The 17,847-nt window shown below is 34.4% G+C and overlaps 1 protein-coding gene across 7 annotated transcripts in view; it reads left to right on the forward strand.

Annotated features, from left to right (window-relative positions):
• Positions 1-17,847, forward strand: part of LOC147830837 (uncharacterized) — a 217,932-nt gene that overhangs the window by 63,376 nt on the left and 136,709 nt on the right. The window contains exon 7 of one of the 7 annotated variants that reach the window (XM_087312026.1): positions 17,439-17,515. The exons of 5 other annotated variants lie outside the window; for them this stretch is intronic. The gene's annotated coding sequence lies outside the window, so the exon portion shown is untranslated. Of the gene's footprint in view, positions 1-14,243; positions 14,385-17,438; positions 17,516-17,847 lie in introns of those variants that run through there. One more of the 7 variants, XM_087312030.1, reaches the window with a different exon arrangement.

The following is a 17,847-nucleotide window of genomic DNA, read 5'->3' on the forward strand; positions in this document are numbered from 1 at the left end:
TAATTAGAATGTAAATTCTTACATTTATATGAAGACATCAACTGTCAACGTTCCATGTGATATCTGTTTTTTCCCCTCAACCCACCGCCTCAATAAAGCTTTCATCATTCATTTACGATGCTAAAACAATTTTGCTCTCCCTTTTGTTCCTCTATTCCTGCGCTCCCTTTTGACATTACTTTTGTTTGTATTGCCGCTCGCATCCCGGTGCAGGAGTGCCTTGGGACTCCAAGGAAATTTGGAATGAAAATTGAGTTCATTCAGTGTGCACCAATTACTTCTGCTGAATATTCCTCAATGCAAATCAAGCCTGTGCTCATGAAAGGTCCACATGTATTTGAAATAATTAATTTTCTCCTCTTTGGGAAGCTCACGCCAAAGCTTCTGATGTCTTTATATGTTGTGCACACACGCATGCACAAACTTATTCATTGACAGTGTGTCAATATTTCTGTTGTCTGTCAATTGCATTTCCCTTTTTAATTGCGGGGTGTGTTTCATACAGTAAATGTTAAACACAACGAGGTGAAATTGGCTATCGTGGATGCTCTGGGGACCAATGTCAGCTTGAGCCAGATCTGGATCAGGATTATTTGGCTATGTTAATGGATGTTGGCTGTTGTTATGTTGAGCTGCAGTGCACGTGTTTAGGATAGCGAGTGAGGAGGTGGTGTTTGACTCCCTGGCTGAACTCTGGGCCTTAGCCGGGGAAGAAGAGCCCCGGGATGGACTGCCCGATCAGGGTTAATCTGAGCTGGGGTCTGCCTCTGAGCCTTCTGGAGCTGACAGGGTGAGAGCCAGAGGCAGCCTCTCTTTGCCTCGCTATGTGTGTGTGCCATTAGTATTTGAAGTTGTGTGAATGTCTGTGCGTATTGTTTGAGATTTTTCTATCTCAGATTTGTCTTTTTTATGATATTGTTTACACCGAATCATTTTTTAATGCAAAACACTCAAATATTTAAGTAACGACTAGATGATAGCACACTGCTGGATGGATGGATGAATTATTTGTCTGTGAGTCTATATTTCTATCATTTGATTTATTGGATAGATGGAGGCATGAGCAGTTGAAAGGATGGATGGATGGATGGATGGATGGATGGATGAATAGATGGATAGATAATTGATAGTGGATGTAAAGTCAATATATCTATAAATGGTTGGAAGAATGATAAGTTTTCATACTAATGAATGGACAGGTGGATGGATGAACTATCAATCTATCAGTTAATATATCTATAGATGGTTGGATGAATGATTTATGGAGTTATCATATGGATGGATTGACGGACAGACGGACGGATGGACGGATACATGGATGAATTGATTCATGAATGGATTGATAGATGGATTATTTGTCTTGGGCAATTTTTCTGTCAATGAATTGATTGGAAAGATGGAGCAGCTTAATGAATGGATGTATGGATGGATAGATGGTTGGTAAGGACTTATATATCAATCTATTAATCATTCACTAGTTCTATAGATTTATAGAGGATGCACTGTATTTGATGGATGATCGATGGATGGATTGATTGATTGATGAATGGACATGGTTTGATGAATGATATAAGAGTTATACTGATGAATAGAAAGTTAGATGGATGAATGGATGGATGGATGGATGATCTATCTATCAATCTATCAGTCAATATATCTATAGATGATTGGATGAGTTAATATTGAGATATACTGATTGATGGATGGATGGATGGATGAATGAATGAATGAATGAATGAATGAATGAATGAAGGAATGAATGAATGAACGAATGAATGAATGAATGAATGAATGAATGAATGAATGAACGAACGAACGAATGAATGAATGAATGAATGAATGAATGAATGAATGAATGAATGAATGAATGAATGAATGAATGGAAGGATAGATAGATGGATGGGTGGGACCTATATATCCATCTATTAATCAATCACAGGTTCTATGGATTGGTAGAGGATGTACTGTATTTGATGAATGGATGTATGGATGGATGGATAGACAAATTGATGGACAAATGGGTCAACACTAGGTGGATAGATGTATGGATGGATGGAGTCATCCACTGGATGGACAGATGGATGGATGATCTATCAATCAGTCAATATATCTATAGATGGTTGGATGACTGATATATGGCGTTATCATACTGTTGGATGGCTGGGTGGAAGGATGAATGGATTATCTGTGTCTCAGGCAATTTGTCGGTCAATGAATTGACTGGATAGAGGGAGCAGCCGGATGATGGATGGTAGGACAGAGGGATAGTGGATGGTTGGATTGATAGATTGCCTGTTTTTAATGATGTATTCAAGTATACATCTATAGATGGATAAATAGGTGGATAAATCTTTGGACATTATCTGTTTATCCGTCTCTGTCTCTCTCTCTCTCTCTCTCTCTCTCTCTCTTTAAAAGCAAAACTTTTTACAACCACGTTTCTACTCGCATTTCTTTGAAAGAAGGTGTTGCACTCTCTCATTACTTCTTCCTCTAATTGTGTGTGTGTGTGTGTGTGTGTGTGTGTGTGTGTGTGTGTGTGTGTGTGCGTGCATGCATGCGTGCGTGCGTTTGTGCGTTTGTGTGTATGTGTGTATGTATGTGTGTGTGTGTGCGTGCATGTGTGTTTGGATGTGGCACAACCTTGCTCTTGCTCCTCCAAATCCCTCTCTGGCCCCTCTAAGCTAACTTGTTGACTAACAAGTTGTGGCTCTTTTCTCCTCTCGGCACTTGGTTCAAGACAACTACTTGAGACGAGAGGGGAACATTTATCCTAGAGGCCACTTGTGGCTACTCAAGCAGAAAGACGTAACGCTCTCTCTTGCTCTCGCTCTCTCTTTTTCCCTCTCTCTCCACAGCATTCCACATTTTTAATGAGTTTCTTCACAAACACTCCAGGGCCGCCTATTCTCTCTCTAGTACTGGCTAAAAGGGGATTTGTCCTAATTAAGAAGGCCGGACATGTATGCGATAGCCCACAGTGGCCACACATTACTTTTTAATCACCTTTAGTTTGCAAAAAAACCTTTGAACTTTAACGATGACTCCAATGTTTTTATTTGTATGTTTTATGTTTCCACAAGTGTTTTTTTCTTGCAGTCTGTGACATTTGTTTGGTTTTATTTATTAATTTTATTTAATATATTACTTGTATTGTCTTCCTAACTATTTGTGAAATTTATTAGCTTTTTTTTTTAATGCACTGAACGTGTACAAGCGAAAAATGTTTTTTCCCGCCTCTGACACGGCTTTTTTGTTTCAAAGTTTTTCAAGTCTCTTGAAGTGTGATTACCCTACTTGTTTGTATTTGTGTGTCTTTCTCCTTTTCTCTGTGAAAAGAAGCGTTTCTTCATCTGTCCCTCTGCAATTACCCCAGCGTACTCCTCCATGCATGCGACAGCGCTTTTGAAATGGCCCTCTTTTCTCTTTTGGAGCTATATTTCATTGTTGACGCTGGTGGGCCGTGTCTATGTATTTAGAGGGTAATTGGTGGGAGATACAAGGAGCCAGTGAAGTACATCCACTTATCTCACTTCTCTTTCTTAGCCCGCCCGAGCATCTCGGTGAGTGGGACAAAATGCCTATAATGTCTGTTTTATACCTAGGTGGACAAACACAATCAAGGGCTGGTTCGGCATTGTCCCCGCCGCTGTTTGAAATAGTCTCCGAGTGCATCGTTTGTGCCAAGGCTGGCTGCGGGCCCTCCAAGACGCCAACCTTTTGAAAAGCCCCTCCCTGCCCGTCTCTGAATAGCATAATCTAATGATTTCACTTACACCTCCCTTATTTAACACTGTCATGGAAAGCAAGGAATCAGCCATTTATAATTTACATGTCATTTGCTGCCTCATATTGTGTGAAATTTAATTACGGCCCGCTCCCGATTGTGGCCGGTGCTCGTTTGTCTCTGGCGGGGCTCACAATGCGGCATTGATGTGAGCCGGGGCGGCGCTGGCTGTGTCTCTTTTTATCTCATCACCTTCTGCTGTAGCCTTCAAGTCGGCTTGGTCCCTTCCTTTCAGTCCTTTGTGAGGAAAATGAGAGAAGTTGACCCCTCATTTTCATTTAAAAAAATCCAAGGGCCGTCATATAAAAGATTCACGTTCCTTTGAAAGGATCCCATTCAGGCCTTTTAGTACAATGGAATAAACTGATATTTTTTTGTGCGCAGAAAGAGATTACAGCACGTAAAGATTTTTCTAAAACTTTTGACTGTAAGTAAAAGCGGCTAGTCACAGGTGTTTGACTAACTAGCAAGGACGTTTAGTGACGTCAGATAACTTTGTGTGTCTGTATGAAGGGAAACTTCAAGGGAAGGGACGGTTTCTTTTCGGGCCTTGGCCTTCGGAATCTCTAATGGCTTATTATTCAACATTTTAGTCAGTTTCTGAAAGTTTCCTTTAAATCAAAGGCGCCGCCGCGCTGTAATTGCAGGCTGCTTGGCCTCCTGCGGAGCGATTCATATGACTGTAATCCACCTGACAACTCAGACTCTGCTTCGAGCTGGCAGCCGGCCCATTTCTCAGCCAAACACTAAAGTCTGAATTAGGAGGATGAAGAGGATAATTATTAGATTCAGAAACAGTTTCCCAGCAAAGAAAACTGTTATTCACGGCTGGGAAATGTGCTTATGACATTGGTTGTAAAGAGTGGTTTTGGGCTTTGGTGGATGATGTCGCTGTGAAGAGAGGTTTACTGAAAACAGCTAGCTGGAGCGCTAATGGCCGAGGCCTTTGTGAAAGGGTGTTGAGAGATACAGAAAGGAAGAGAAAGAGAAAGGGGCGACAGAGGGCTGGATTACAAATCGAAGATTGCTGAAGTGGAATAACAGCATTCCAGTGAATTTCTGAAACTCGCGCGTGGATTTTTAAGAAAAGACTTTTACTCATCCTACAGCAATTCATGGGTTTGCTGTATTAATGTTGAAGCTTTGGTTTAAAGTCACGAAATTTGGCATTTTTGTACAAAACAATGACTGTTTCCCAGCAGGTTTCCTGCACAGTCTGTCTTTGATTGTCCAAACAAAGCCACACTCCAAACTCACATCATTGGTTACACTTTCATAGCAAGTGCCGGACTGATGTTTAAACAAACAGAGCAATGTTTCGAAAGGGACACTAGTTCGAAGGGGTTTATTTATTTATTTTTTGTTAATACATTAAGGATGTGTCAAGTTTATTGAAATGACTACTTTATTAAAGTAAGTGCAGCAGTTTAACACCCTAAAATGTATTTAGTATGATAAACCAGCACTACTTCCTCATGCAATTACAAGCGGAAGAATTGAAAGTGGTGGATTATGGCATAATAAAAGCTCTGCTGCTTTTTTGCCACGTCAAGCTCGCCTTTCGTAGTTGCTACAGCTGTCTCGTTTTGCTTTAACATTTTTACTCTTCTTCATACTACTATGATAATAAGTTATAAATACTTAAGCTCATCCATGACCATGATTTTTGGAGGCGTCCCATTTGAAGGAGGATGTAATAAAGACGACCACTTCCATGATTCTACACTTGGTCACAGCATCATCAAATTACGTCTGATTGCAGATGAATTATGTTTGTTGTGAATATTTGCCCTATAGCAATACAAATTAAATACTGTGCCTTTAAATGAACCAGAAGCTCACCTATTGTGTAATCATCACAATTCAGAGATGTTTGAAGGTATTTATTTTTGCATGATTTTGTTGTAAAATTACATGAATAACTTTGAATAACCGTTATGAGAAGCTTGTTTAAACTCACCCACATTGCTTATTTGCATTGACAGATGTTGCGTGAGCATGAAAAGAGTGTAATGTGGCATTTTTGTACAAAACAGTGACTGTTTCCAAGCAGGTTTCCTGCACAGTCTGTCTTTGGTTGCCTGAACATAGCCACACCCCAAACTCACATCATTGATTACACTTTTATTGCAAGTGCTGGACTGATGTTTAAGCAAACAGAACAATGTTTTGAAAACACCACTAGTTCAAATGGGATTTATTATTATTATTATTATTATTATTATTATTTTAAATACTTGTTTTTATTGAAGATGTATCAAATTTATTGAAGTGACTACTAAAATGCACGATATAACACACTCTAAAAATGTGAGGTTGTTTTCATTCAAATTTGGGTAATATATGGATTAACCCAATGGGTTAAAAAAAATCTTGAATTTTCTAATCAATATTCAATAATTTGTTTTATTTATTATTCATCAAATGATCTTAAAACATAACACAGTTTCATAAAAGTATTACTTAATCCATCATACATCTTATTAATATTACTATTTCCTGTGGGTTTGTATAATTCGTAATTGTCATTTAATAGTAATGTTTTTTTTTATTATTATTACTATTATTATTATTATTATTATTTATTTTATTTTTTTATTATTATCATTATTATTCTCATTGTTTTATTCGCTGAACTTTATTTTTTCGACTCTTTTTGTTTCTTTCCTTTTCTTCTATTCTTTGCGTTCTTTTTCTGTTTTTTATTTTTATTTTTTTCCTTTCCCTCTCTTTCCTCTTCTACTTACTACTACTATTATTATTATTATTATTATTATTATTATTACTTGTCCTCTCCCTGATTTCCCAACCTCCCCTCCCCCTGCCACTTTTATCATTAATGGTATTACTTTTACTTTTGTTATCATTAATATTATCACTGTTCTGACCTGTCCTCCTGTTATCTTTTCATTATCATTAATATAAGTATTAATACGATTATCATTAATAAGGTTGCAGTAATTGTTGTTGTTGTTGTAGTAGTAGTAGTAGTTGTAGCAGTAGTCATCGTAGTAGTATCGATTGTAATTGTATTTTGAAGTAGTAGTTCCTGTAGTAGTTGATGTCGTTGGTATAGTGGTAGCAGAAGTAGTAAAGGTGTCGTTGTAGCAGTAGTAGTAGTAGTCGTTGTTGGTGTAGTAGTAGTAGTAGTCATTGTAGTAGTATCGATCGTAATTGTGATTATTGAAGTATTAGTTCCTGTAGTAGTTGATGTTGTTGGTATAGTGGTAGCAGAAGTAGTAAAAGTGTCGTTGTAGCAGTAGTAATCGTTGTTGGTGTAGTAGTACCAGTAGTAGATGTCGTTGATGTAGATGTTGTAGTAGCAGTGATTGTGGTAGTAGTAGTAGTAGTAGTAGTAGTAGACGTTGTATTAGTTGTAGCAGACGCTGTAGTATCAGTAGTGGTAGTCATTGTTGTGGTAGTATCAGCAGTAGTAGACATTATAGTAGTAATAGTTGTGGTTGTGATTGTAGTAGCAGCAATAGTAGTTAATAATTATATAGTAATATAAGTAACTTTCTGCAGTAGTAGTAGTTAGGGTAGTACTTGTGATTTATTATCATTGTCATTTATTATTACTGTTGTCCTTTCTTTCTTTTTACTGTCATTATTTCTATTATACATTACTAAACATAGTTGTTACTCCCTAACTCTGACTGGTTTCTTCTGTATCTGTTTTACTTATATCTGCGAGACTAGATTCATTTACTGTACCTGACTATATTGTTTTTTTTTTTGTTTGTTTTTTTTTATTGTTGTTTTGTTATGGTTTTTTGTTGATGTTTTTTGTATTTGTATGATCCCAATTTATGTACCTTTTTGCATATTCTAATAAAAAAAAAAATTTTTTTAAATAAAATAAAATAAAAGTATTACTTGGAATTAAAATAAAACATAGCAGTTGTCTGAGTAGTGATGAATCATTCCATTTATTAACATTTGTAAAATACTAATAAATGTTTCCAAGCACCAAATCCACATCTTAAAATGATTTCTGTAAGGATCATGTTACAATATGATCTTGCTGAAAATTTAGCTGTCCCATAACAGGAATAAATTACATGTTACAATATATTTAAATAGAAAAACTCTGTTTTAAATTTCTGTTTTAAGTTTTATATTTTCGATCACATAAACGTTAAATTCTAAATAGGAAATTCTTCCTTCTGAGAAATATTTACAAACTCTTAAAGACTCATTTAATCTCTTAGTCTTTTACTGTTCATATATATCAGGCTAGATAAGGGACAACGTTTTAGCAAAGAAAAAAGCCATTATCTTGAAGTTACTCTAAAAATGTAAACAATACATCAACTTGAGTGACAATTTTGATGAGGCAATTGAAATTCAGTGACATGTTGGCACTTTTTGTACTCTAAGATGCATGTAATCATTTCAGAGCCACAAACCAATCACAAAAAAAAATCCCATTGGGAGAATTAAGCATTGAGGCGTTAAACGCCATTGATTCCTTATGCAGGATCTCACCAAAGTCTCGCTTGCCAGCAACATTCAATATTGTTGGTGCAGCAAGCCATTTTACAGTGATTATACCCAACAAATGGCAGTCAAAGGGGACACTATAAATGTGTTTTCAGTGTGTGCTGGAGGGTTTGGATTTGGGAAACATGTCACAATCACTTTACTGTCTAGTCACCAATCCCTGCAGGACTTTACTGGCTGCAGACACTGTCCAGGTCATGAAAAAAATGAAGATATTAAGGTGCAGTTTCGTCTATACCATTTTTTTTTTTCATGAAAAAAAAAATAGCTGTAAAATCGAAATGGTGCTGGTTTTCTAGGGTGACAAGAGTGACAGTATTAATGTATACCCACATTTAATTTAAGTTATTAATAAATAACCAGTTATTTAAAGTTATTGAACAACAGATTTCAGTAGTCCCTTTCACACATACAGACCTTTTTCAAAAATACTGATAAATTCGTTCAGGCTATTTTCGTGAAAGAGAAGTCATAACATTACCGGTAATTTGCCGGAATGCTGCTCTGTGTAAACAGAAGGAAAATTGCCGGAAAGAGCGAGTGCAAGTCTAGAACATGCTGAAATAAGATGTCTGCTTAAGCCAATCAGAACAGTCAGATGCATTCACGTCCGCACGGTTTATGAAAGTAAAAACCTTTGAATATTTTTCCAGACACATTTAGCTGCTAGACGTTTGTCAGATAACGTTGATATGTTTCTTCTTAATGCCAACTGTGTAAATAATTATCGATAGGATGCTTATGAAAAGCCGTTGTTTGTTTACCTTCAAGCTTTGCTTCCTTTAGTTGCTTGACGCGTCGCGTGTGCTCGTGAAGCAGCCTGTGAGTGCCAGCACCACACACATATCATTTAGATCTCCACATGCGAAAGTGTTCCTTCATATTTTCTTTAAAATTGTTCACAATACTGATCCATCCACAGAGTTTGTAATGTAATAAAATTTTTACAAATATGAGCGCAGGCATTTAGAGGTCATTTCTGGTTAATGATGTCTGAATTTACCGCTATTTTGGAAGGGATGTGTGAATGGTCTTTTTCAGAAAAATTACGTAACATCCTCGCCTGTGTGAACAGCACTTTTTTGAATCTAACGGTAAAGTCGTTCCGGAAATTTTTTGAATATTTACCGAAATTACTGTGTGAAAAAGGGCTGGTGTCTATAATACCAACAAGGATAAAGGAGGTTACAAGTGACAAGACCATTTTAAAGTTTGCAGGAAATCAAAAATTGCTAATGAACATTGTTATTATTAAGGTGAAAAGTCTGAAGATTGAACCACTAAACAACTTGTTTAGGTAATCTTTAATCAAAATTTAATCATCCACTTAAACTCTGGAGGTCCTTGTCTGATGACATTAGTTTGATGGCTTGGGAAAAATAACCCCCTCCAACCATTAATTAGCTGTGAGTGAAAGATGAGATGAGGAACACAGAATAAACCCCACCCCAAGTCAATAATCAATTTTATTTGGAAATGCATCATCATTGTGGAATAAAAGTTTCAAGCAACTTCTGATTCAAGCAGGCTTTAAATGCACAGTATAACACATTTTTATTAAAATATCCAAAAACACTAGAACAGTTTTCGATTTTTATTATTATTATTTTTATTATTATTATTATTATTATTATGATAACTTATGTGCTTTTGTTGTCTTAAATGTTTTAAAGATTGTTCAAGTCCAAAGAAAGTAACTATCTTAACTAGTAACATAGTGTCTTTCTGTGTCCCCATGCTAATGATGTCATTCACCCATAAAACCTGTTTGGTTTTATATATTTAACAGGGAAACAACAAAGATGCTTTAATATGTTACACATTTTGTTAGACTGGACAGAGCTGCAGTATAACAGACCCTAAAATGTATTTAGTATGATAAAACAGCACTACTTCTTCCCCATGCAATCACAAGCTGAAAAACTGGAAGTGGTGGAATATGGCATAATAAAAGCTCTGCTGCTTCCGTGCCGTGTCAAGCTCATCTTTCGTAATTGCTTCAGCAGTCTCATTTTGCTTAAACATTTTTACTCTGCTTCTGAATACTTCAGCTCATCCATGAACATGTTTTTTGAAGGAATCCCATATGTAATTAAGATGACAACTCCCATGATTCCGCACACAGCATCATCATATGACGCCTGATTACACATAGATTATGTTTGGTGTGAATTCATACCCTCTAACAATAAAAAATGAAATACAGTGCCTTTAAATGAATCAAAAACAGGAGCTTTAGAGCTACCCCTACCTATTGTATAATCATCACAATCAAGAGGTGTTTGAAAGTATTTTCCATCTTCTTGAAACTTTATTTTTGCATGATTTTGTTTGAAATTACATCTTATTTATGTATTGAGGGGCTTTAAATCAGACCAGCTTAAAAACTATATTTTGCACATTTGTCCTCTAAAATTTCTAAACACATTCGCAAACCAATCTTGTCTGTTAAACTGATGTTTCTGAGATCATCTACTTGCTTTCTCTAACCAAAGATAATATGGGTCTCACAATAAAAACTTAACTTAATTTCTGTACAAACTTATGACTGTTTCCAAATAGGTTTCCTGGAGAAGCACTTAATTATTCTGTCATTGTACAGCTATATAGCCACACCTTAAGATTACACCAATGGTTGAGTCGCTGTTACTATGCTGCATCTGGTTGGACATTTAAACAGTATTTTTTATATAGCACAGCTACATTTTTCTTAATCAAAGATGCATTAAATTGGTCAAAGTGACCATCACAGTTTGTAATATTCCAGATGATTTTGGTTTCAAATAAATGCTCTTAATTTAAAGTATATTACAAGCTCTTCCCACTTTTTTCTTTCTCTGAGGGTGACACAATAACCCAAACCTGAACTCTGCACTGTAAAACAGCAACAGACCCACTTACAAACTGTGTTTAGTACAGTGAGGTATCTATAGTCTCTGACAGGACTCACAATCCAGTCTAGCTTGTAAAAACTGTCACTTCTAGAACCAGCTTGTGCTCTGAAAAGCCAAGAATAAATAAAACATCCATCTAATGCATCTCCTCGCTGTCCTCAACTCAGGATAATGCGCATCTTACTATGTATAAAATGTGGGAGGATCAAACAAAAAAAGTGTTGTATTCATTTTTTTTCCCCCTCATATGAGTGCTTTTCTGAGCGATAGCTGAGAGCGAGATTGTCGCATGCCACTTGTGGTTTCTGGTTTGAAATAGCCTGTTTCTGATGCCTTCAAAACCAGTGCTGAACTACTAGTGACACTCATTCAGAATTCGCTTATGAATTTTGCCAAAGGTGACTGTGAACCTGTGCAAAGTGTTGCATAATGAGAATGAAAGTGATGCATAAATCCATCTTTAACATATTGTTACATATCCTTTCTTGTTCTGACATGTTGCAAAGCTTTCTGTTTGTCATTTTTGTTTTATTTTACACCCCCACAAGACAGATTTTGTCTTTTGCATGTTACAGCAGGGTAAAATGAGTATTGAATGCGTCACCATTTTTCTCAGAAAACATATTTCTATTGGTGCTGTTGGCTTGAAATTTTCCCCAGATATTGGTAACAACCAAATAAATCCATATATGCAAAGAACAAATCCAGTTCATTTACAAATTACGTTATGTGTAAAAAAAAATAATAAATGACACAGGAAAAAAAGTATTGAACACACGAAGAAAGTGAGGTGTAGAAAGACAGTGAAAGGCCAAACAGCAGCAGAAATCTCTCAAAAGTTATTCCCTTCCTTAGTGTTATTTAACAAATTCAGTCCAACATCTACATTACCAAGAGGATGAAGGTGAAACCAGAGTGGACATTTCAGCAACACAATGATTCAAAATATAGCCAAAAAAACTCCCAAATGCTTTCAGAGAGAAAATCAAACTGTAGAATGGCCCAGCCAATCACCTGACTTAAGTCCAATAGAAAAATACAAATGAAATATACATTTTAGTAGTTCAGCACTTTCTCCTTGTGTCATTTCATTGTTAAAACATGTAACTAATTTTTCAGATGGTTTTTTTTTTTTTTTTAATGTTTGTATTGTTTGGGTTTATACAAATGATTAATCAAATGATTTTCTTCCAGTCATCTCAACTTACATAAGTCAGTGTGAATAAAAAAAGTTACATTTACCATAGCTAAAACCTTATTAACTGATTAAAATTAAAGTAACAATTGTTGTTAATTTTTTTTGCACACAAAGGCTGCTTTTATTTGATCAAAAATACAGTAAGTTTACACAGTAAATACAGTGAGTTTAAATATTATTGTATATATTGAATTATTAATACACTGTAAAACCCAACAGTCAGCTTTATCAAATAAAATGTGTGTAGTTAAATCAAAATTTATTGAAAGTTAATTCTACTCACTTGAAAAGAGTTTTGAACTCAGTGTTGAAGGTAATGAGTTTATTAAAATACCTCATTACTTAAACTTAAGTGGAGTAAGTTCACAGTACTCATATAGATTAGTTTTTGAATTCAAATGGTTTGTAGCAATTTCCTTAAAAGGTTTGAGTTGCCTCAACTTTTTGGGTTTTACAGTGTACAATTGTAAAATAATTCTAATATGAAGATCTGCAGCTCAATGAATATTTATTATTATTATTTTCAGTGTTGAAAACTGTTGAGCTACTTCATATTTTTGTGAAAATTTTGATACAGTACCATTATTAAATATGTTTAGTTTTAAATGTCAAATTAAATTGTTAAGAGTGAAAGTAAAGCCATTTATAATGTAAAAACATAAATATTTTATTTAAAATAAAGGCTTTTTTATTGAAAATTCTGTCCATCAAAAAATTCTAAAAAGTAAAACATGTAAAATGTAAATCATAAAGTAGGGAAAAAATGTCTTTAAAATTATAAAAATCATCATAAATGATGGAATATGACTAATAATTGATTATAAATATTCATTCATTTTCTTTTCGGCTTTATTAATCTGGGGTCGCCACAGCGTAATGAACCGTCAACTTATCTAGCACGTTTTTACGCAGCGGATACCCTTCCAGTTGCAACCCATCTCTGGGAAACAATTACACACACTCACTCACACTCATACACTACGGACAATTTAGCCTACCCAATTCACCTGTACCACATGTCTTTGGACTGTGGGGGAAACCGAAGCACCCAGAGGAAACCCACACGAGCAAACTCCACACAGAAACGCCAACTGACCCAGCTGAGGCTCGAACCAGCAACCTTCTTGCTGTGAGGCGACAGCACTACTGCACCACTGCGTCACCTGATTATAAATATTATAAATAAAATTTGACGTTTTTTTAAAAGATCTTAAAGACTGGAGTAATGATGCAAACGATAAATCATATTTGAATCAAGTGAATAAATTAAAGCTTAAAGTACATACAATATCAAAAAAGTTATTTTAAATTGTAATAATATTTTACTATTTTACTGTATTTTTAACCAAATAAACCAAGCCTTGGCCATCAGATTAGACTTCTTTTAATACATTGTAAAACTCTTACTCATCCCGAACTTTTGAGCGGCAGTTTACATGACTAAAACAAACAGGCCCAGCTTTGCCTTGTGGAACAAATCCCATCTTGTCATGATCCTGTCTAACTTTAGGTCATCGGACCACGACAGTGACCTCATAAAGACTAGATTAGCATTGTATTTTACGGCTAATTAACCCCAAGCCTACATCTTTAGGCTGGATCTACACGCTGATTCTGTCGCCGGTGAAATGAGGTGCGTCGCTTTGTGTCGACACTGACTACGCTGTCATTAAAAAGCTTGTATTTGTTGCAGTTACTACATACTAGATCACACGTTTTTAACAGAGATTAGCATTTATAAGCATTTTACGTCAACATGCGCGCAAAGTGTGACTGAAGAGAATTAGATTAGATTTGTCCTATGAATATTCATTTTCATAAATGCCTGCTCATTAATATGCATACATTCTGTCGCATACAGGTTCTTCTCGACTCCTGGTTAGATGCTCTTTTTTCATCATTTCAGCTGTGATGTGAAATGCCAGAGATATATTTTTAGATTTTTTTGACATGTATTTGCTACTCATTTAGCAAAAAAATAAAAAATTGTTTTCATTTATATATATGTTATGTTATGTCTTCTGCTTAAGAAGTGATATGAAGAAGGAAATTTTTAAATATAAAATATGCATATATGTGGTTAGCATATTTAAAAATATATATATTTTTTAATTATATTTGCCCTTTTCTCAAGTAATGACAATTAATTCTACATTCATTAAAAAATATTTACACAAAATGCATGCCAGTGGTAAATGACAATTAATTCAAGATTCATTAAAATAATTACATAAAATGCATGCAGATAATTATGAATCTATTTTTTAGTAGTGCTATTTTATAGTATATCTTTTGAACCGAATGGGCTACAATCAAAATTGGCTCAAGCTGATTCAAACGCACCCTATGACAATCTTTTCACTATTTTGAATAGTTCAATAAAACCTATTTGAACAAACTTGTCCTAGGTCGTTTGACTGATTTTCAGCAAAATTTCACATGTAAAGACCATGCTGACCAAAAGATATTGAATTCAAGTTGATTATACTAACCGTTTTCAATTAACAAATTTAACGTAGAGCTTGCGAAAATTGAATTAAGTTGTTATATCTGTAAGGAATTGACGTATTCACACCAAACTTGGTGTGTGTTATTACAACCATGGTCTAAAATTAGCTACAGCTTTTTTTGGCACACTGCTCTCTAGTGGTCCAGAGATACAAAAAACTTCTAAAACTTCTAAATTCAAAATTCATTAAATTTGTCTCTTCACATACGGCGGATCATGCCGAGTCGAATGATGTCTAATTTTTCCAGGTCTGCCATTTAGGTCGTCGGCCAAAATATTTTAAAAATTGCTATATTTTACAGACGCATCTGCGAATTGTCATGAAAGTCGATATGTGGCTTTAGGACTGTATCCTGAAGGTGTTACATTTACATTTACATTTACATTTAGTCATTTAGCAGACGGTTTTATCCAAAGCGACTTATAAATGAGGACTAGGAAGCAATTTACACAACTATAAAAAATGTTTCGTCACAGCGCCACCTTTTGGTCAAACGTTATAACAACATTTCTAAAAAAGCTAATAACTTTTAAATAGTTTTGCCTATTGTTATTAAACTTGTCGTGATACACTTCTTGGGTTGTCCTGAGAATATTGATACCAATTATGCCTTAATTAACTCAACTTCTTGTCTATCATCTAGCCTTAAGTCAAAAACCTACTTTTTCAAACTCCTCCTACATTGTTTGGCTGATTTGCACCAAATTTGATTCATCTTCAGAGTATGCTGACAAAAAGTTATTGAATTCGTGTTGATAGGTGTAACGGTTTACTGCACCGACAAATGTGATGGCATGATGCCAAACTACATCTGAGACCATCTCTGTGATAGTCAAAGATAATGACATTAAATCTTAGGTCATTTTCTGTCATTGTCGCCTCACACTGACCGCTGACCATAAAAATTTTGTGACAGCGCCACCTATAAGTCAAAAGTTATAAAACATTCATTAGCCATTATTAATGATTTTTTTCAATCGTTATTTAAAAGATTATTTTAAAAAAATACACAAAATGCATGAAGATAATTAAGAATAATTTTTAGTTCTGTTTTATTTATATGGATAAAATAACATATTTAATCAAATAAAACTTTAAGTAATATATTAATATATTAGATCAAGCAAACAGTTTGGTTGTTTTGGAGTATTATCATTATTGTTGTTGTTGTATTTGTTGTTATTATTATTATTATTATATTATTATTATTATTATTATTATTATTATTATTATTATTATTATTATTATTATTATTATTATTATGTTTAAGTGACTTTCATAGTATTCATAGGATTTTATGACTTGCTGCACATTTTATATTGTATGTGCTTTATTTATTTGTTTTATATGTTTTAGTAGTCTTTATAAGTATTTATATCACAATTCTACATAATTTTAGACCAGAAATGTTGATTTTATTAAATGTTCTAAAATTTATTTTAAACTACATCATTTTTTTACCATGGTTGTTTTTTGTACACTGCATTATGGGATGTTTGTGTAAATGTGTGTGTGTGCACAGGCTTAAGCATGTAAACAGCCTTCAGATATGTTGTCATAGTTCATCCCATTGTAACATTTGCAGTGCCTGGGTATTTAATCTGAAGGCAGCACTTACATGTATTTTGCTCATGCAGTGTGTCTTGCTCTCACCCTCAGGGCCAAGCCTCACACTTTTCAAATATTTAACACACACACACACACACACACACACACACACACACACACACACACACACACACACACACACACACACACAAACTGTCTGTGTTTTAGCCCATCCTGCCCTTGATTCAGCTCCAAGCGCAAAACACATAATATATAAAAACACATAGAAATGCACAAAAAAATCCTCAGAGGTGCTGCTCTTACTGTTCTGACCAGCTTATTTTAACCAGCTTTGTATTTTGCTAAATGTCTGATGCTGTAATTAGTAATAATGATTTTATTGTTTAATTGCGTTATGTTAGAAAACAAATCTTAGTCAAAGAGAAATATCTTAAAGATATTGTTTGCATTAGTGTTCAGTTTGATAATTTTGCTACTAATAATGCAATCATCTCTTCTATTTTGACATTTAGGCACTGAGTTTAAATTCATATTTCATCTCATTGTTAGGAAACAAGTGTTTTAAGCATATTATAATTGTAAAATGTAATGTTTGTAACTGTAATCCATCCTAATGCTTACATGTATTTTTAGCTTCAATGACTAACATTTGCTTTTGTATGCAAAAGTTAGTGTTCGTTTTGTTGAAAATAATGTAGAAATGAAGAGAATTTAATATCAGCCTTTTATAATTTTTTAAATGTGATATAAATTAATTAATATATTAATATATTAATATTTTATATATATATATATATATATATATATATATATATATATATATATATATATATATATATATATATATATATATATATATATATATATATATATATATTTATTTATTTATTTATTTATTTATTTATTTACAACAGTTCTGTCTGGTTCTCAAATCAAATTTCTTCAGATATTCTCACTCTTGTGTACTCCACCCACAGGAGTGGCAAGCGGAGGACTACAGTTTGAAAAAAATTGCTGCTGTTGGACAACATAATGTACTTTTAAGGCTTTTTAGGTGAGAATGTAGTTGTTGAGATTGCAACTATGTAATTTATTTATAAAGATAGTGCCTACTTTACACTTACACTTGCTTTTACACCTACGCTTTTTTTCTGGACTTGACGCATTTCTCCAGTTAGCGCTGTTTATTTGGTATGTGGGAATCCAGCAATCGCGCTCGGATATGCGCAAAAACAGTCTTGCTTTATCTGTTATTTCTCTCTATAATGTAAAGCCTATAATGCATAAGCCAACTGCTATCTAGCATTAAATCTTACTTCTGATTTAATTTGGTGACAATGTCTGTGGGTGACACCTTTCAAAAGTAAAAGACATCTTTTCGCTTAT

Source organism: Danio rerio, chromosome 25, assembly GCF_052040795.2.
Source record: "Danio rerio strain M-AB ecotype USA chromosome 25, GRCz13ab, whole genome shotgun sequence".
NCBI classification, from domain to species: domain Eukaryota; kingdom Metazoa; phylum Chordata; class Actinopteri; order Cypriniformes; family Danionidae; genus Danio; species Danio rerio.